Raw genomic sequence first — 21101 nt, 5'->3', positions numbered from 1 at the left:
TGGTACAACTTTTTCTCTTAATTCCAAATGATATTGGGTCAAAGTTGCATTTATTATTGTTTGAAAATAACATGATTGAAAGTTATGTTTGGTTTTAAAGGGAATATATTCTATAACTCTTAGAAATTTAAGAGCTTTTATGACTATTCAATTCTCTATGTGCTGGTCATGTGAATTCTGGTCAAGGCTGGCGTGGGTTAGTTATTTCTCTGAACAAATTCTTTTTCTTGATGAAATCAACTCATTGATTACTTCTGTGCCTTCATATCAAATTTGTTATCTTTCTCCCTTTGCTTATGTTATCTCCTTCTTCCTCCATGGATTCCACACCTCCTTCCTCTAAAAGAGTGAAAACTCATGGAATAAAGAGGGGTGAGCGCTTAAAAGGATGGTTCTCGGGAGAGGATGAGAAAATTGAGAAGTATCTCCATGAAACAAGTAGGAAGATGATCAACAATCCAAAGCTTGCCACCTTCAACTAGTTGAAGGAACAGAAACTCATGGAAGTGAGAAGTCTTTTGAAGGAACAAATGTTGAAAAGGTTCATTGAAATGTCTGGGAGCATCTATCCAGATTTGGTAAGAGTCTTCTACACTAATTTCCAAATCATTGGTAAAAATATTTGTTCACATGTGAAAGGGGTGGACATGAAGATCATTGATGAAGTTTGGACTGCAATCACTGGTTTAAAACATGTTGGTTTGAGGATCAACAAATGAAATATAGGTGTTAGTTGATGAATTCAACAAGATGTAGTTTTACAAGAGCTACTTAAAAAATCCTCAATCAAGAGTAAGAAACTTCTCTGTGGGAGGGTTGAAATTGAATGAAAGGCTCATTGCCTTCATTATCTCATGGATGTTAACCCCAAGAGGTAGAAATCATTCAATGCTAACTGAAGAGGACCTTGTGCTCATCTACTATATTACGAACAAAGTGAAAGTTAACTGGATTCACATCATCAAAGAGCATATTCAAAAGTCAATAAGGTTAAGTGACTACCATTACCCTTATGTTGTCTTAATTACTAAATTTTTGCACTATTTCGAAGTGGATATGGAAGGAGAACAATCTGAACTTGTCAAAACCTCAAGTGAAATCAATAATGGGTCCCTAAGTAAAATGGGATTCACCAAGATTGGTGGAATATGGGTGAGCAAAGATGGTGAAGCTGACTCATCAAGTGGAGCTCACATTGGAGAAAAGAATAAAGGTGAAGCTGCTGCTATGGGAAATGAATCTGGTGGTGCCCATGAAGCTGGTCCAAGTGATGTGAACATGGAAGAACGAATCACATCCATGTCTCCATTAAAAGGCTTGTGCTGAATAGGTTGGAAAACTTTGAACATGATCAAAGAACTCATCACGAGTTCTGTGTGGAAATGTTTCAAAGCCTGGATGAGTAGATTGAAGCTGTGCAGAATCAACTATTTAAGCTGCAATATGGCCAAGAAGATTGAAGAAAATTTTAAGCTTTCTTCTATTTATGGTTTATGATCTGAACAATTTTTTCTCTCTCTTTTTAATGTTGTTTTTATCCCTCCTTTGAATCTATTTGTGAAGACAAATAGGGGGAGAAGTTAATGGTTTGTAATGTGCTTATATTCTACTTTAAAACTTGGTTTATATGCTACATTATTCTGATTTGCAAATTGCTGCATAAACTTTGATTTACACCTTGCTTTCACTAGTTTTAACACTGATTTGTTGATTTTTCTTATGGGAATTACTAAGTGAAAGCAATTAAGCCTTCTTGGGCCATGTTTTGGGCCTAGTAAAGTAGGATAAAAAAAAGAGTAGAGAGTCTAGTTAGGCTTGCAATTAAGCCTCCTTGAGCCCAATGTAATCCTAGGCCGTCTAGGATTTAAAGTATGGACGATACCTACACGGTAATGAATGTGTTAATGTCCAACTGCACTCACTCATGGAAGGCATGACTATACATGTGGCAACACCTCAATGGAGAGTTTTTCTAGTCAATGCCAAGATGCCACTTGTCATCATGGGAAGGACACTTGTCAAGCTAAGGTGGACAATTTTTAGGTTAACTCTTTTGAATTTTAGCTCCTCTTAGAACTATAAATACAAGTGTTAGTCCTCTTGTAAACTAACTTAGAATTGACTAAAGAAATGTTAATCCTCTTGTAAACTAGCTTAGCAGTTGACCTCACATTTTCTAAATCTCTACCTCACCAACCAAAATTAATCTTCTCCATTCAAATATTTTCATCCATTGAACTCACAAAATGTATCCATCAACCACAACATACAACAAAATACAAAGAGCTATGGAGATTCAATCTAAGACTAGTCATGTTGGTTGGCCCATGTTTTTTTTTCTGTGCAGGCTTTTGTTTGCATTCAGTGTACACAACTTTATCATTGCCACATTTCAACTTTGTGGGCAATATTGTTGTTTTCATATTTACAATTTTTTTAATTAGTTTTCTTTTTATGTAGATTACTTCATGTCCCTATTTTGTTACAATTGGGTGGGCTCATATTTCCCACGCTTATTGACAAATTTTTCTTGTACCTCCACAGTTTTTCTGACACCTCCATATTTTCAAAAATTTTGAACTTGTCCATTTTGAATTCTAAAATTTAGAATACAAATTTTGTATTCCACATGTGGGAATAAATTTTTTTATTCCGATTCTAGAATTTAAAATACATTATATTTCAAATTATACAACATAAAAATACATTGTATTTTTTTTTCCTTTTTGGGAACATGTTATAAAATTGGAACGATATAGCGAATATTAAGATGGCCCCTGCGCAAGGATGACACACAAATCAAGAAATACATTTTATTTTGAGTTTTACAATTCTAAATACAATTTTTGTATTTCAAATTATAGTTTTTGTATTTCAAATTCTAAAATTCAAAATACAATTTTTGTATTCCAAATTTCGAATTTTTTTGAAATAGAATTCTTTTGCTTAGACGGTGAAGATAAAGGACTGCTGCGGCGGTGGCATTGGACGTGGGAGATATTGTGGCGATGACATTAGAGGTAAGGATTACTGCAACGGTGACGCTGGAGGTGGGGAGCTACGACAGTAGAAGTTGGAGGTGAGAGTTGCTATGGAGGTGGAAGTTGGAGGTGGGGTGCTTAATAGAAAAGATGAAGAAAAGGATAAAATTGTACGTCCATAAAGAAATTTCCCTTAGTGTTTTGTGCCAAAGAATGTTTTTATTTGAGCCCATTCTCTTTTAGGCCCTTTACTTTTTATTATTCACGCCACCAGTCATATCATAGTTTAGGTTGTGTTTAAAAATAATTTTATTTAGCTCTTTTTATTTTGCATTGATTTATTTGTTATAATCGTATAGTTTATAGTGTTTTTTTTTTTTTTTTTTTTTTTTTTTTTTTTTTATATTAGAAAGTCATTTAGTTATTTGTATGGCTACACACGTAATCACCTAGGTTTTTTTTTATTTGGAATGCGTTTTTTTATAAATGATAAATTATTTTATGCTACACTAATACGTTTAAAGAAATATCATTGTCCACGTCATCTTATATGTTTAATATTTTATTTTAAAATAAAATAAAATAAAATGATAAAAATAAAAATAATCATTTCTTTATTACCGCTTATACACTTAAGTATATTTTAGGTGTTTATGACCATACACTTCATTTAACATATAATAAAAACAAATTTGTATGATGGTATATATCATCTTGTACTCAGTATCTCATTCTGGTAAAAATTAAAAATGTTTTCTTGTAATTAAAATTCATGCTACGTATCGATAAATTATTTACACTATCTTTCTTTATTCTACGATTTGTTAGAGTATTAAATATACTCGTTCGAACTATCATATACTTTAATCTGCGTGAACTTAAAAGTGTACAATATTAAAATTTCAAAGTTAAAAATATTAACATGCAAACAAATAGGTTTTTTACAAAGCAACTATTCAAATTATAATTTTTTATTAGGAATAACTTAATCCTGGTCGGCTTCAAATAAAATATTTAAAAAATATTCTCTTTGTTGTTTACATGTATTTTTGTTTTTTCTAAAAGAAAAATAATCATTTTAAAAAAATTACATTTTTTTATATTTAATTAGAGATACCATTTTAGGATGAGTGTTGTAGGGTGCTAACAATCCAAAACTTAATTCTTTTAATTGGACAATCCAAAAACTTATTTTTTTTAGTTATAAATTGTATGATCTAGAATGTTGCATTTGGTCTTTCATACCGTACAATATGTACATTAAATATCAAATTATTATTTCATATTGCTTAATCTGAAAGTCTCGTTAGATTGTAGAACATATAAAAACTAATTCATAAACTAGTTTGGCCACCTCCACTACTTTCTCAAATGCCTTAAAATAGAACATAAAGCTTACCCTAACACTATTGACAAACTTCAACGCCTATCGGACCTTGGATGAATATATAGTCGTATAAGTCTTTAAAATATTATTTCATAATCAATGTAGTATTAGAGATTAACCTATATCACATTCATAAGATCATGACATTTAATCTCATTATCAATTTCAATTTCAGAATTAGGTTTGAGAGTTTAAAAGGTTTTGATTATTTTGATATTTAGGATAAAAATATAATAAAAAAATGGTTAATTGTCTAATTCTCTCCTTAGTTGATTATATATCATTAAATTCAAGACTACCTGTTTGTAACCACAACTTAGTGTCCGTATGAATTTCTAAACATTCAAATTCTAATTAACTAGTGAGAACTAATCCAGTATAAAAGAACAACATAGTTCAAAATTTAATTCAATATATAATTGAAAAAGTTTCATCTAACAAAGTCAACTATCCATTCTCACACACTTTGTTTAAATCACACTACCATCTATCTAGATGCATGTCTTAAGATTCTAGATTCAGATAGATTCTTCCTTGAGTGATATTTAGAAACAAGAATATCTTTTCATAAACCGTTCTCAAGAAATCCAACTCTCCATTTCCATTTGCTGAGAAAGTTTTGTTGAAAGAATCTAATTGCATGATGCCTAACTCTCATCCACTTTAGGTTTGCATATAATCCAAACAATTTTCTTTTCCTCAAAATTTCAACCCACAAAAATTTGCACTGAAGCTTTGTAATCCTTTTACATGTAAAGGATGAGGCTTTGAAAAACGAAAGATAATACAGAGGAATAATATTACAGAAGTTGTACAAGACTCACAGAAGGCCCATGGAGAACCCCCCCACATAGTTAAAATTGTTCTTGATTTGCTTACTTTTTTAGTTCTACATGGATTCACTCAACGCAATGAGATTCACTAAGCAAATTGGTCATTTCATTGATTCTTGTTCTTTGGATTAACTTTATTAGGCCGATGCTAATGTGTTAAGCATAATTTCAGATAAAATAATTATTTTCAACTTTTTTAGTGATGTGTTGAGCGAATGTTTGTAAACTAAAAACTTTATTTTTTCTTCAGATTTGAGTCTTCATCCACATTTACAAAGAAGATTAATCAATATTAGTGAAAAATATGCACAATCAAAATAACTTTTTTATTAGTTCCTTTCTTATGGCTCATTTATTAAAAATAAATTACAAATGAACATTTATACACTAAAAAAAATATAAGCAATCCAAATAACTATGCTAAAAAATCTAAAAGTGTGCATAAAATGTGTTCATAAAATACTCCACAATCAAGCTTTTTCCCTTCCAAACAAAATCTACAGTTATAAAGCAATGCAAAAAAAAATAAATGGATACAATAATTCTTCTAATGCAATAAGATAAAGAATACTGAAGAGTACGAGTCTTTCAATCATGTGTCAAAATTATATAAACTTCTTGTTTAGCTCAAATTAACAAACAAATTCTTTACTAATATACCTATTTATATAAGTTAGTTAAACAATGAAATCAATCTAAACAAGTTTATCTATCAAAATGCTAAAGCAAAGTATATTGAAAAACTCTACTTCTAACAAAAACTATAAATCAAGATAAGCCAAATAAATTGAATTTTCACTCTTAAAAGAAAAAGTCACTCAAAATTATAGGTACAATTAACTCCAGATATTTTGAATAGAGTCTGAATAATGAAAACCATAAAATCTCAAAATAAAATTATAGAGCCTTAAATAGTTAGGACTAAAAAGAAAAATAAACACAAACTTTTTAAGTGGTGTTTGAGACCACTAAATAACTTATATATATATATATATATATATATATATATATATATATATATATATATATATATATATATATATGCAGAAAGAGAACCACAAAAACTAAAATTCATCAAAAAATTCGTGACACAGATTGGATTGAAGAAACCTGGTATTACCCCTGCCTCTTCTTTCTCTACTTTAAAGTAGAGTCTTGTCTTACTCAACATCATAAGGCTCTTTTATTGTTTTGAATGTGTTAACGAAGCACTGTATCAATGTGATAGAACAGAAATGGGATCACAGATAGCAGAAGACAGCATAAAAATGGTTATTGTTTTGACGAAATCCTAATTGATATTCCATAAAATAGTACATTATCCAAGGTTGGTACTATAGTGCCACCTTCAACACCATTGATAAAAAGTATTATCAGTTTTTTCCTTTAATAGATAATAGAAAGAGAGGTGCTGAGTACTGTTCTCGAAGTTATGAGTAGCTGCAACCAAGATGTAAATATGCAAATATGCAATGCAAGCTGTGCTCAACTATTTTAGTTTCTATTTATTGGTTGCTACCCTACCCATTAGGTTAACCTCGAATAGGAGGACATTGGGAGAAAATTTCAATGTGTATTAGGATATTTGAAAAGACATTATTTGTTCATCTCTTGTTTACTTTCACATGATTTGGGATTAAAATAACTAGCTTGAACTAAGAATACAAAATTAACCAATCGTTTGTTACTTATCAACACGTGGTTAGTTTAAGTGATATATACAATACAATGCTTTTATTTAAATAAGGTATATCTATAGGGTTGTTTTAGGTTTAAGTTGAAGGGGGATAGTCTACTGTTTTAGGTTTTTACTATTTTCGAATGTTTAGACAAATGCGAAGATGAAAGAAAAAGTATTCAATTAATTCTCCTTTTTTTTCTACATTCCCTACTTCTCGACTTTTTTTTTGCAGGAATACTTTGTATAATGAAAATAAAATGATGTTTTAAACTCTCTTTTTAATGAGTTTTAGATTAGATTTACTTTTTATCACTACAGTTTTCAGTGGAAGTGTAAATTTGACATCTTCAAAATTTAAAAGTATGTTTTTCAATTTTTTTTAAAAATATTCGATTTATCCATCGTATTGTTAATAGAAAATTTAACATATATATTACCAACAATAACAATATTAAATACTTATATTAATAACCGGGTTTAGTAACGATTTAATTATTATTTTATCACTTACAAAGACGTTAGCATTTTTTTTTGGAAGTAGTTAAATTATATATCAATAATAAATCAAAAGTATTTTATTCTAAAAAATAACAGAAAAGAATATTACGAATGATTTTAACGTTAGTAAAAATAAACAAATAAAAAAAATGACTTTGAAGTGTGATTAGAATTGATTTTATGCCTTGAGTAAATTTGACAACCAATATTTCATAATTTATCTATAATCGGCTATGTCGAGACTAAATAAATGAAATATTAAAAAATAAAAAACTTTAGCATCACAAAATAGCAAAATTTTAAGTAAATAAATTATTTTAATTAAAAGGTTTACATTGATATAGTCAACGTTATAACAAAAATTAACAAAAATATGAGATTTAGAGTGGGTTAGGCTGACGCTAGCTGGCAGAAAATATTTGGCATCACCGGTCAAATGTTGGAAAATTATTGATTGTCCTCATCAAGCAAGATCACATCACAATGTTTTTTTTTGTCGAAATCATTTCATAATTGTTGAAGGTCATTAATAAGAGGATACAAGTAGACATCTATTTTTTTTTTTTTATCAAAATGTGTCCAAGCTTTCCCATCACATGGATATCACAATAAACCATCATCTTTTTTTTTATTTTCAAAGTATCATCTCATTTGCCTTGCAGATTTCATTGACACATATAACCTTTGTAATTTTGGTATGATTGGCAAATACAACATTTTTTTGATTGGAACATTTTTGTATCTTCACTTCTGACACTTCAGAGGAAAATATCTTGGAAGACCAAAAAAATTTCATTTAGTTAATTGGATGTCATCCTTGTAACACAACATTCAAGCAACTCAACAATAAGTATTTTAAGCTTTCGAGCCAAGAGTTAACACAATTTTTTTGGCTTTGCAGTAGTTTTTTGTATGCAATTATCATTTGGACCTACATCAACTAACATTTGTGTAAAATAATCTAGATATTTTTCAGTAGAATGTTAATTGGTTCTAGCAACCAAAAGCCTAATGGATATTGATAATATAAACTCAGCTGCTCCATCATAAATGGGTTCATTTGCAAATGTTAGCATATCATAAATCATTTGGGCCTTTGCATTAGAGGATTATCCTTCATACATACTATCATTGTCCCAATTGTCATAAAGATTTCTTATATCAGCTACGTACATGTATGTATCATACACCATTTGGGTTACTGGTGGTGATGGCATTGAGCTCTTCTCTTTTGTGGTTTTTAGGTGGTTTGCGGAAGCTTAGTGGTTTGTTGATGGATCAAGGCCCTCCTAGGAGGTGTGGCTGCCTTGGAGGTGCATGAGAGTAGGGAAATTGAGGGAGGTTCGGCCAACCCCCTTTGGTAGGTGAAGGATTGAAGATTAAGACCTAAATCTTAGGCAAGGGAGTAAAGTATGGCTCAAGTTTGGCAGCATAACAATACTCAAATTAATCTTGAAATACATGAGGTTGGCTCCTCCTTTTATAGGCTAAGGAGGACTTGAAATGATGACCTAAATGATGAGCAAATGCAAACCAAATGAAATGCAAAAGAGTAGCACATGGAGGCACATGGAGCACATGGCACATGGGTGCACATGGCCTCCTAACTTGCACATGGACGTCCTAGATTAGTGGAGAGCTTCTAGAAACCTTAGCTAATCTAGGTTAACTTCTCCTTAATCCTAATTTGCAGAAATTAACAAAGGTTCCCAAGGCTATGCTATTCACACCACAATTAAGACTAAGCTACACTTTGTTGGGCCTTCTTGGACGTCAACCTTCTTGGATGTCATCTCTCTTAGACGCTTCTTGTGTGGCCTAGATGCTCCTTGTGTCTCTTAGACGTTTCTTGTGTGGCCTAGACGCTTCTTGTGGGTGCCCTCTATGCAAGGTTGGTCCTAGACGCTCTCTTGGTTGCCTTTCATGCAAGGTTGGCCCTAGACGCTCTTTTGGGTGCTGGGGCTTCTTCCATCATCCCCTCCCTCTTGAAAAGGATTTGTCCTCAAATCCAATGCTTTTTCTTCAACTAGGGGGATGGATGTGGCTGGATGGTGTCCATCATCTCCTCTTTCTTGAGAAGATCTATCCTCAAATCTACAGACTTGATCTCGAATAGCAGCCTCTTGCTTCGTCAAGGTTTGTCCTCCCGGATCAAATGTCCATCTATGGGAATCTTGAAACAAAGCAAAGGAGTTAGTGTGAACAATTGGAGAAAACTTAATTGTATGAAGTTGCCATTTTTGTTTTTCTTTTGTTTTTGACAACTTTTCACAATATTTCCCTTTTGATGGTTGTATGTGTCCTCTAATCCTCCTATGTTTTATAAAATTTCCAATAGTAGTTACTTTTCCTTTAGGCATAATTCCTTTAGGAGGTGGTAACAACTTTAAAAGGGAAAGAGGACTATGTTCACATACAATTTCAAATGTAGAAATATGAGTAATCTTGTGGACTACTCCATTGTATGCATGTTCAATAGGAAAAGGATACTCATCCCAAGAATTGTGGTTGTCTCTCATGATTTCTCGAAGCATAGTAGAAAGAGCTATGTTTTCAATTTTATTTTGACCATTCTTTTGAGGATGATAAGAATTTGAAGAGAACAATTTAGTTTCAAGTTTTTCCAAGAGAATCCTCAAATGATGGCTTTCAAATTTTGGAGCTCTATCCAACACTATGTTTGAAGATAAATCATGAAGACTTGTCACTTCCCTAAGGAAGAGTCTATCCATATCCATGAAAATGGAATCAAAACCTTTTGTTGTCCTAAGAAGCTCTAACATGAAATTTAGGCTTGTGTCTTCCCAAGGATCATTTGCAAAAGGTGAAGGAGTATAGAGTTCATGAGACATTGCCTTAGGTGTAGTTTTAAAACAAGAAATGTATCTAGGGTAATGTCTTTGAACCTCCTTTCTCATGGGTGACAAAAGTTTTCCTTTTAAAAGCTCTAGAGTTTTATCAACTCTAGTTTGGCCCATGAGTTCTTCTTCATGAAGAATTTTTCTCTTATGTGTAAAGGTAGTTTTGTTGTTACAACCATTGTTTATGAGAATTTGTACATTTTGCAATGGTTGTCTCAATAAGACATGACAAGTTTCTTTAGGCACTAGCTCACATAAAAATTTGTCTTTGTAGATGCCTATAGATAACTTGACCTTCACTTGGTGATATCTTAGCACATATGAGAAATAATCTACTTCGTCTTTATCTATGCAAGCCTCTTTCAAGGATTCTTCTTTTGTGACTATGCTTGCAAGTGTTCCTTCACAAAAGGTAAGGCTAGGTTGTTCAACAAGAAGCATGTTTTCAAAGGTATTTTTAAATTTTCTTTCTTGTTGAAGGACCTTGTGGGAATGAACACTCTTTTCCCACGCCTTTTGTTTTTCAAGGGTTTTCTCTTGATTTTCTATTTTTAATATGCTTTTAAGGGGTGTGATAAGATATTCCTCATTCTTTTTAGATTCACACCACCCCTCACTTGGTTTTTCTTTTTCTTTTTCTTTAGCTTCCCTTTCGTCTTCCTCTCTTTTCTTTTGTATCTTTCTTTCCTTCTTTACTTTATGGGAAGCAAACAATTTTTCTACCCTCATTTCCCAATCTAAGCAAGCTTCTACATTTTCTTTTCCATGGAAATGGGGTAGGTCTACCCTAACCTCTCTTGGGCTTTCTTGTTCTCTTCTATCTCTTCTATGTCTTCTTGGGGGTGCTTGATAATAATCATTTATTCTAAGGCTTCCCTCCCCAAAAGACTCATGATTTTTAGAGATAGATGCATGAGAATGTATTTTTGTTTTTGAGATTTCTCTTCCTTTGCTTTAGTCAATTCGTTAATTTTGGTCTCATTATCCAATTGTCTATTTGAAATTAATTGAACGTCCTTGGAAATTTGTTTTAAAAGAGATTTTAAGGACTTCATATCACTTCCAATAGATTTAGAGGAGTGGGAAGACATGACTAAAGCTTTGTGTATAGAAATGTTTTACTTTAAGAAAGATGAGGAAAGTTAATGAAAGTAGTTTTCCAGGTAAGAGAGGTGAGTCACAATGGACTACTTAAATACCAAGTCTTTGCCTTAGCCAAAAACTATCCCTCAATATCTTCACACAAATCTTTCTTTAGGTAAATCACTTAAAACACAATGAGGATGTAGAAATAAAAAAATTTTAATGCACAAAACAATGCAAGCTATCTAGAAAATTATCAAAGCTTTAAACAAGACAAAAACACAAGCAATTAAGCGTAGCTAACTAAAGGCAAATGAAGTAATTAAAGCAATTAACAAATGCTAAGCTAGAAAGTTTAAGCTAGTCGGCCCTAGGTGAGGCTTCTTGGACACTTGGAGCCCTTGAAGACACACTCACCGTCTAATTGCGTGATTAACAAGTACTTAACAAGAGTTAAATTGCAAAGAAATTAAATGACACTCCCTTTGTTGTTTTTCTAATTGCACTCCCTTTGTTGTTCCTCCTTTGTTGGCCTTCCAAGGTGTGTGGTGTATTTAGTATGTGTTTGTTGCTGCCCCTTGCCTTTGATCCTCTTGGGATTAGGTAATTAAATTCTTCAATCCAGCACCTATTAAGCAAAACTAGACTCCCCTCAAGTCAATTCCCACTCAACAAGTACCAATTGATAATTAATCCACCACCAAGCTTAGAGGTCAAAGAAATAAAGCAAGAAACAAATTAATTTGAAAAACAGTACCACACAAATGGAATTAAATGTGACACAACTTAGAAAGAGTTCAAATTAAATTAGACAAGCAAATAAAAAGGCACTCAAAGAAATGGATGGCACACAAAAAGGAACCTATGGAATAGCACTAGATTTGATTTAAAAACCAAAAACAACACCACTGAAACAAAATGTTGTGGTTCAGAAAGCGTGACTTTCACAGATTTATGCTGAGCTAGATCTTTAATATTTGCTTCTGAAAATTGATACTCAAACAAATCAAGATCTTAACAAATTTTTGGCATTGGTTTCACTCCAAACGTAAGCACCAAATAATTTTAATAACTTTTTTAAAATCAGTGCTCAGAACCGCCAGATGTAGCGTCAGGATTGCACACTTTTTTTGTAAGATTTATCTTTTTTTTTCTATTTCTTTTTTTCAACTGATTCTTTTTTTTGTTCTTTTGCTAACACCTCAATCTAGTGAAATCCAGAGGCTCAGAATTTTCTTATGTTGTTGATCCGATCGGTCATCGGTAGTCGATGACGTTAGCATCAGAGAACCACGTGGACCGCTCGCAGGGTGACACGTGGACCAGGTGGCAGAGAGGTAGAGGGACGATCGCCAAGAGAGGTGATCGGTGGTCAGTAACCAAGTTACCACCGACAGATCAGGCGGCAGAGAGGTCGGGGGATATATCACCCAGAATGGTGATCGGTGGTCAGTAGCCAAGTGACCACCAGCAGACCAGTTCCCAGACTCGCGCCTGGAGGCAGAGCGCGAGTAGCGAATAAACACTGATCAGTCATCGGGTGTATTGTCATCGGGGTCTCGTGTTACACGCAGTTAAACTGGGACTAAGGTTCCCAGCGAGAGCGTTACGCATGGACCTCGCATGAGCACACCTCAAAGAATCATGCACGAGAGTGGCCTGAGGGAACTAGTAAGCCAGTCAGTGATTGGTGATTCCCTCAACCCATTACGTGCGTGTCATCCAGAAGGGTAAGCCGCCTACACAGAGAGTAACGTTCGGTGAGTGCGCCTAGACCAGCCACACCCGACGACCACTCCTAAGAGTGTGCAATTTACCCAGATAAGAGAAGCATCCTAAGTTACTCCGCAAGGGCGTAGCTTAGGCGGACAAAGAGAGGCGCTAGAGCCCTTCCAGTAAGTGACACGTGTGTGGTTAGATGTGAGTTGCAGGCCTCCACGTGTCACCATCTGAGAGGGGTGCGGTCCAGACAAAAGAGCACTCCGTACCGCTAAAGGTAAAGACAGGCGCAGCCAAGCGCAGACATGCGCAGACTCTCACGCTCCCCATTGCTGATTCTGAAGGTACGCTTTCTCTGAAAAGCACGACAGGGTTCTGACACATGCCAGAAAAGCATAACAGAATTCTGTTATGCCCAGAAGCAGGGAAAGAGAGATAAAAGGCAGAATCAGAGTGAGAGTGAGGGGAGATAGAGAAAAAACAGAGTGCAAGTTTTTCTCACACACACATTTTTACTAAGTTTCCAGTTTCTGGTGGTTCTGTTGAACTAACTTGATCGTCGGAGTGCAAACGACCGCTAGAGGCGCCGTCTGTGTATTTTGCAGGTCACATTTTGAAGACATCTGAGAGAGAGAGTTCAGAAGGTGATTCTTCAGGAGACGCAGTCGCGAAGACAGGGCAGAAAGTGTTACGAAGCGATTCACCCACGTTCAAGTTGCCGGTAGGATCAGTTGTATTTAATTTTCATAAGAAAAATCAGCCAAAACAGAAAGGTGGAAAATAGAGGATTCTGAAAATCTGGAATAAAAAACAGAATGATATACCAACAAACACACAATGGAAATAATGTGATGGAATTTGTGTGGATCTAGCACATACATAAGAACTCAAACTAAAAATAAAAATGCACCAAAGGATCAAAACAAAGCAGATTTCAGATCAAACATTCAAACCAAAAATAAGAAACAAATAAATCAAGAAGAGTACTACTAGGATTTGTTGACAAATATGGAAACACATGACTAGACAAAACTTATGAATTCATAAAATGAAAAGACTCAAGAACATCATATGACCCAAATGAAATTTCAAGCAAGACTCAAATACCTAAAAATAAAAAAAAGCAGCAACACAAAGATATCAAGAATCCTACACAAAAATGAAAATAGATGTTCAAGCACAATTTTGAACAAAACCCATCGATTGAAATGAATAAACAAGCATTCAAATCATATTAAAACACAAAAACAACAAGACAACTTGGAATAAAGATGAACAACTTGGAGAGAGAAGAACTCAAAAAGAAAAAATGCAAAGAGATACTCATCTTTGAAGAACCATAGCTCATGATACCAAATGATGGCATTGAGCTCTTCTCTTTTGTGGTTTTTGGGTTTGCGGAAGCTTAGTGGTTTGTTGATGGATCAAGGCCCTCCTAGGAGGTGTGGCTGCCTTGGAGGTGCATGAGAGTAGGGAAATTGAGGGAGGTTCGGCCAGCCCCCTTTGGTAGGTGAAGGATTGAAGATTAAGACCTAAATCTTAGGCAAGGGAGTAAAGTATGGCTCAAGTTTGGCAGCATAACAATACTCAAATTAATCTTGAAATACATGAGGTTGGCTCCTCCTTTTATAGGCTAAGAAGGACCTGAAATGATGAGCAAATGCAAACCAAATGAAATGCAAAAGAGTAGCACATGGAGGCACATAGAGCACATGGCACATGGGTGCACATGGCCTCCTAACTTGCACATGGACGTCCTAGATTAGTGGAGAGCTTCTAGAAACCTTAGCTAATCTAGATTAACTCCTCCTTAATCCTAATTTGCAGAAATTAACAAAGGTTCCCAAGGCTATGCTATTCACACCACAATTAAGACTAAGCTACACTTTGTTGGGCCTTCTTGGACGTCAACCTTCTTGGATGTCATCTCTCTTAGACGCTTCTTGTGTTGCCTAGATGCTCCTTGTGTCTCTTAGACGTTTCTTGTGTGGCCTAAACGCTTCTTGTGTGGCCTAGACGCTTCTTGTGGGTGCCCTCTATGCAAGGTTGGTCATAGACGCTCTCTTGGTTGCCTTTCATGCAAGGTTGGCCCTAGATGCTCTTTTGGGTGCTGGGGCCTCTTCCATCTTGTGGTGGGCTAAGTTAAATCACATTCATTTAAGTTAAATCCCACTCCTTTTACTCAGCAAGCAGACTGAGTCAACTGTGTTGAACAAGGTCGCTTTGATGATTTCTAAATCCATCTTGAAGAATCTGTTACTGTGTGTATGTAGTTAAGTAGATTATGAGTTGTTAATTTGCACTTATTTATGAACCAAGTCATATGATTTGAAATCTCTTTTGAAAGTTTTGTTTTTCAAGTTTGTGTTAATTGTAGTTAGTTGTTTCGTTTTTTAAATCAGTTGGCAAAGCTTTTGTTCAAGTCTGGTGACTACAACAAGTTTTTCAACATGTTGATTTATCGTGACAACTGATTGAATAACACTTAAGGTTTTTAAAAGGATTTAAAAATGATTTGTTTTCTTTTGTATTTTCTGCAAAAAAAATCATACAGTTATCTTGATAACTGAATTGGTTTTTTATGTGTAGATTTTAAACAGAAAATGAAGAAGAGAGTTTATTGAAAATGTTTTTCAAGAGAGAAGATCAAAGAGCTTTCAATCATTCTCGAAGTCTTGGATCAATGCTTTTATGTGAAATAGAATTATGGGTTATTTCATCTCCCGTTATTCACTTGTGTAAAGCCCAGGTGTATTCTAATTCTTTCTTTTAATCTGTATTGTGCTGTAAACAATTTCAGATAGTATTTCTGGAAACTGTGTTTTTGTTGAGAGTGTTGTATGTTCTTGAAGGGTTCAATATCAATACTCTTGGCTGTGTTGTAATATGTTTTTGACTACTTAGTGAATTTTCAGTGGTGCGTTCTCTTGGTTAAGAGTGAACCAATATAAATTTCTCAGTGTGATTCTCTCTTCCCTACTCTGATAAAATTGATTTATATTCTGTTATGTGTGTTTTGCATAAAACAATCAGTTGATTCGTAAAAACAACAGGTTTATACTTTTCACAAAATTGTAAATCTGTTAATAACCAGTTGAATAAATAAATCAATTGATTGATTTAGCACATCTTTTCAATCTAACTCCAATCTTTGTGAACTATAGTCAATTACTTGATGCCTTCAAAGAGACTCATGAAGAATCTAACATGTTGGTCTTATTAAACAACCGGTTAAAAGGGCTAAACAACCAGTTGGAAAATCAAGCCAATACCTTAAAAGAAGAGCTGAGTCATTCAAAACCTGATTTTGAAAATCTTGAAATCATCTACAAAAACTCTTCTTGTAAGTTTGTTGATTCAAGCTTTTTTTTGAAAACTATGATTCCCTCCAAAAGAAGGTTCATTACCTTTTTAAAAATAGTGAACAAGTTTTCAAAAGGGCAATCCAATTTTGAAACTGTTCTTGCATCTCAAAGTTGTGTATTTGGCAAAGCTGGTATGGGCTTCAACCCAAACAACAAGAACAAAACTTTTACAAGTGCTCATAAAAAAAACTTTTACAACTTTTTTTGAAACAAACAACCAGTTGCTAAAGTTGTTAAACCAGTTAAAACTTGTTTTTGTTGCATGAACAAGGGATATAGTGTTAGGTTCTGCAAAGCAAGAAGGTTTGTTGTTCCTAAAGGTCTTTTAAAATGGATTATATTCTCGTTGGTTGACTTGGTTGCCGGTTGACTCGAACGACAGCTTCAGGCCCCGCCTGTCTTCTCCTGAGAATCGAACTCTCTAGGGTTGAAGGACTTCTCACCTGCAAAGACAAAGGCACCTTTACGGCCATTTGCACTCCGACGCCCATGTCAGTAAAGGCTAAAGAAATAGTAATGTGGGTAAAGCAGTTTCAGTCTTAGAAACGGCGAACCTTGCTAGGGTTTTTACCACCTTATTTATAGGTTGTATATAGGGTTACTTCTGTGATGTTCCCACGTCTCTTAGTGGGCTTAGGGTTCCTGGGAGAATGTCCCTACGCCGCTATTACATAATCTTAGCGTAATCTGGCACATATGACTTCCCTTTTCTGGAGTGCATAAACTTAACATCGTAGCTGCCAAGTTACCTACTCACTTACCCGCGCTATGACATCATCTATTCTTGTAGGTGCCCTAAGTATTCACATGCCATGCATGCAGTCTTTCCCTGGAAACCCTAACCGTAACGGGCCTTAGCGCCTCCAAGGAACACTTGCTTGTGTCGTACCCGAATGTACCATACACACCCCCTGCATGATCCTATGAATACTTAGGTCTTTTTTTCTGGTATCTGGGTGTTAACCTATGTTAACTCATGCAATCTGTGGGTCCCAACTTACGTGGCCCACCATTACTATCAGTGCACCGATGACTGATGTCCGATGTCTTTCTCTTAGGCCGATGTTCGAGGTCTGGTCTGTACACAAGCCCCCCAGTTTCGAGCTGTAACTTGTTTTAGTGAAGAGACTAAGTGATCGCCCACAACGACCTACATGGCACTGGGTGATAGGACGTGAACAGTGCTCTGAAGTGACATCCTAGTCTCGAGCTGTACCTTGTTTCAGTGAAGAGACTACGTTACGTGGCACTGGGTGATAGGACGTGAACAGTGCTCCAAAGTGACATCCACGTCTTGAGCTGTACCTTGTTTCAGTGAAGAGACTAAGTGATCGCCCACGGCGACCTACATTGCACTGGGTGATAGGACGTGAACAATGCACCAAAGTGACATCTCACCATTCTTTTTTACACAGCGTACACGTGGCAAGATCAACGGCTAACACTCGTTGTCGCTTGCGCTTCTTCGTATACGTTAAACCTTTCAAACCCCTACACTCCTTCATTGTTTCATTACTTCACTTAAACATTTCTCGAACATTTCTGCTCTCGAACGCTTAGTCTTCTTCTTCGAAAACCTCTACCTTCGAACCCTAACTTATTCAAAGGTATGATCTTTACTCCTTGATTGCCCTTGCTTTATGATTTCGATGCGCATAACATGCCATAACTGTTCTGGGACTGTTTATGTTTTTCGCACTTTATGGTTTTGCTCTTTGCTTTCTCACACTCTCTGTTTTTCTGGGTTTTAGAGTCATACCATCTTTCCCCTCTAAACCTTCGTTTTTCTCTTTTCCTTTTTCCTCTTTTCTTCTCTAGCTTCCTCTCTTAAGATGGCTAGAACCAAAACTACACCAAACCCTCCACCTTTCATTGACTACAAAGAACTCTATCGCTGGCCTCCTGATGGCCTTCCGGCCTTAACTTCTCAAATAAACACCTTCAAGAACATCGACGAGTACAAGAAAAGCGAGTTTGACGAGAAATTCCTCGTCTTCGGGAGGGAACATGACTTGTACGTGAAGGTTTTTCCTTGCAAGGAGGGTGAGCCCGTGTGTGTTGATGACCGCAAGCCTCGAAGAACCCTTCTTCTTTATGTACGCCACTGCCTTTAAGCGGCTCAAACTTCGTCTTCCTATTACGGGGTTCGAGCGCGCCTTGCTGACTGAGGTTAACGTGGCTCTTGCCCAACTGCACCCCAACAGCTGGGCCTTCGTGCGGGGCTTCGCCATTTTCTGCAACCACTTTGGCCATACTCCTTTGTGGATGTGTTCCTCAATTTCTTCGAGGTGAAGAGCCCTGGCAAGAAGTTGTGGATGAGCTTCAATGGAGTGGCAGGGAGAGTCCTTCTAACCCTCTTCCAGCAGTCTTACAAGGGCTTCAAAGGGAAGTTCTTTAAGATATGCAGCAGTAAGCATGATCCAACCTTGCTGGATGGGTTTCCACTCTATTGGGTGGAGAAAGCGGGACTCAAGAAGCCCAGGAGTCTAGAGGACTTGGCCCCGCCCGATCGTGAGGTGTGCCAGTTCCTTTCAAGCTTGGGAGTGGTGTTTAACACTGCTGAACTGATCAAGGCTTATATTGGTACTTTGTTTGACTTTGCCCTTTATTGTTTACTTGCATACTGTGTTGATTTATGTTATTATGCATTGTTGTTTTCTTGTGTAGGCATGGTGCTAAACACGAAGATAAGAGGATGCTAGCTGAGGCAGCCTCTAAGCTCAAAGCGGGTGCTGGCCCCTCTGATGCCCCTCATGGGGGTGGTTGAGGCCACTACCTTTGAGGACGAGGGCACCTGCTCTAGCCTCGTCTTCAAGAAGAAAAGGGGTGTCGATGCCGCTGCCCCAACCCAATCTGCCTCAGATGGTCGCGCCTCTTCCTTCAGAGAGAACCCCCCAAGTGCCTCTCCCCTCGTGACTTGGTGGTACACGAAGGCGAGGGGGAGAGTGCCCCTGGGGGCGATTTTGGCGTGCCTCCCGCTGCCGAGCTGCCCGCCTTCCTCCAGGAGGTTCTCCAAACTTTCCAAGGCGAGGAAGTGGATGGCCAGGGCGAAGATCCCCTGGGAGGGCATGCGGCCAGAGGTCTTGGGGCCTTCCTCATCGCATCCAGCATCGCCTCAACTCAAGTACAAGAATTGAGGGCTGAGATGTTGAAGCTGAGGGAGGCGGCAAGTCAAGACGCGCTCCAAATTAAACAACTCACTCAGCGCGAAACCGCCTTACATTTGGAGTTGGCAGATTTTCGTCAAACTAACAAGGAGACCAAGAGGCTCCTATTCAAGAAGTCTCAGGAGGCCTTGAGTGCTCATTCGAAGATTCTGCCCCTCCGAAATGAGGCTATTGAGCTGAAGGAAAAGGCTGAGGAGACGCGGGCCAAGATGGCCAGGTTTGAGGAAAGGGCGACCCAGCAGGAGGTGCGTCTTGGCCAGCTGGAAGGAGAGCTAGTCCGCAAGGACGAACTCTTTAGCGAAATCAAGGAGGAGCTCACCAACGACGCTGCTGGAGCTTGTGGTGTTGGGTTTGAGGATGTCATGGCCCAGGTTGCTTGTGTGCATCCTGGGTGGACCTATCTCAAACTGGCCTGACAAAGAGGATCGTCGCTGGACAGCTGGTTGATGCCCATGAGTAGCTCCTTTCTTGTTGTAACTTAACTGTTTAACGAACAATTTCAGTACCCTGTAAATATATCTGCTTATTTATGAAATCTGCCGTTTTCTTAACTTGCTCCCTTTTTGTAAATATATGTTTCGACTTTAAACATATGCATTCAATATCTTGTTTTTACTACATGAAGGTTTGTCATACTTCTAGGTGTTCCAGGCTAAAAAATTATCTTGTTTCAAAGGGTTTAGCCAAATGGCTACCTAAGGAAAGGTAGTAGCTCATTTGTACCCAAAACTAAGGGTACCATTTTTGTTGGTTTACATCTGTTTTATATAAAACAAAAGAAGGAAAAGGATTAAACCAATGGTATCTTGATGATGGGTGTTCTAAGCACATGACATGAAATCTATCTCAGTTTGCTATGTTTAAGCTAAAATCAGAAGGATATGTTACCTATGTTAACAAAAAGCGTGGGAGCATTCTTGGAAGAGGAGATACTGGAACTAAATCATCAATAGTCATAAAATATGTTCTTTATGTTGAAGGGTTGAAACACAATCTTCTCAGCATTAGTCAACTTTGTGACAAGGGATACAAGGTTAACTTTGAATTTGAAAAATGGTCAAATGAGAAATGAAGACACTGGTAAGGTGGTCTTTACAGGTAAAGGGTTTAATAACATCTATCTCCTTAATATTCATCATAATATCTTTGAGAATACGTGTCTCATTTTGAATCTTGGTTGTGGCATAGGAGACTTGCACATATTCACACTGATCATTTGAATAGGCTAAATTCAAAAGATTTAGTTTCTGGTTTGCCTAAGATAAAATTTAAGAATAATTTGTGATGGATTTAAAAAAGGAAAACAGACTAGATCTTCCTTTAAACTCAAAGATGTAATTTCCTTTAAAAAGCCTTTAGACATTTTGTATATGGACTTGTTTGGACCATCTAAAACTGCTAGTCTAGCTGTAAATTTGTATGCATTGGTTATTGTTGATAATTTCTCAAGATATACCTAGACTTTATTCATTGCTTTTAAGAATGATGCATTTGATATGTTTAAGAAATTGGCTAAGGTGATACAA

General features: G+C 36.2%; 1 non-coding gene across 1 annotated transcript; it reads left to right on the top strand.

Moving 5' to 3' along the window:
• Positions 1-2718: 2718 nt before the first annotated feature.
• On the top strand, positions 2719-2821 carry LOC137812034 (U6 spliceosomal RNA). The gene has a single exon (XR_011081225.1). It is a non-coding gene; the product is annotated as a U6 spliceosomal RNA (small nuclear RNA).
• Positions 2822-21101: the final 18280 nt, after the last annotated feature.

This window comes from Phaseolus vulgaris, chromosome 11, assembly GCF_000499845.2.
Source record: "Phaseolus vulgaris cultivar G19833 chromosome 11, P. vulgaris v2.0, whole genome shotgun sequence".
NCBI lineage: Eukaryota > Viridiplantae > Streptophyta > Magnoliopsida > Fabales > Fabaceae > Phaseolus > Phaseolus vulgaris.
Note: the sequence above shows the minus strand (reverse complement) of the source record. Positions and strands in the feature narration are given on the sequence as shown.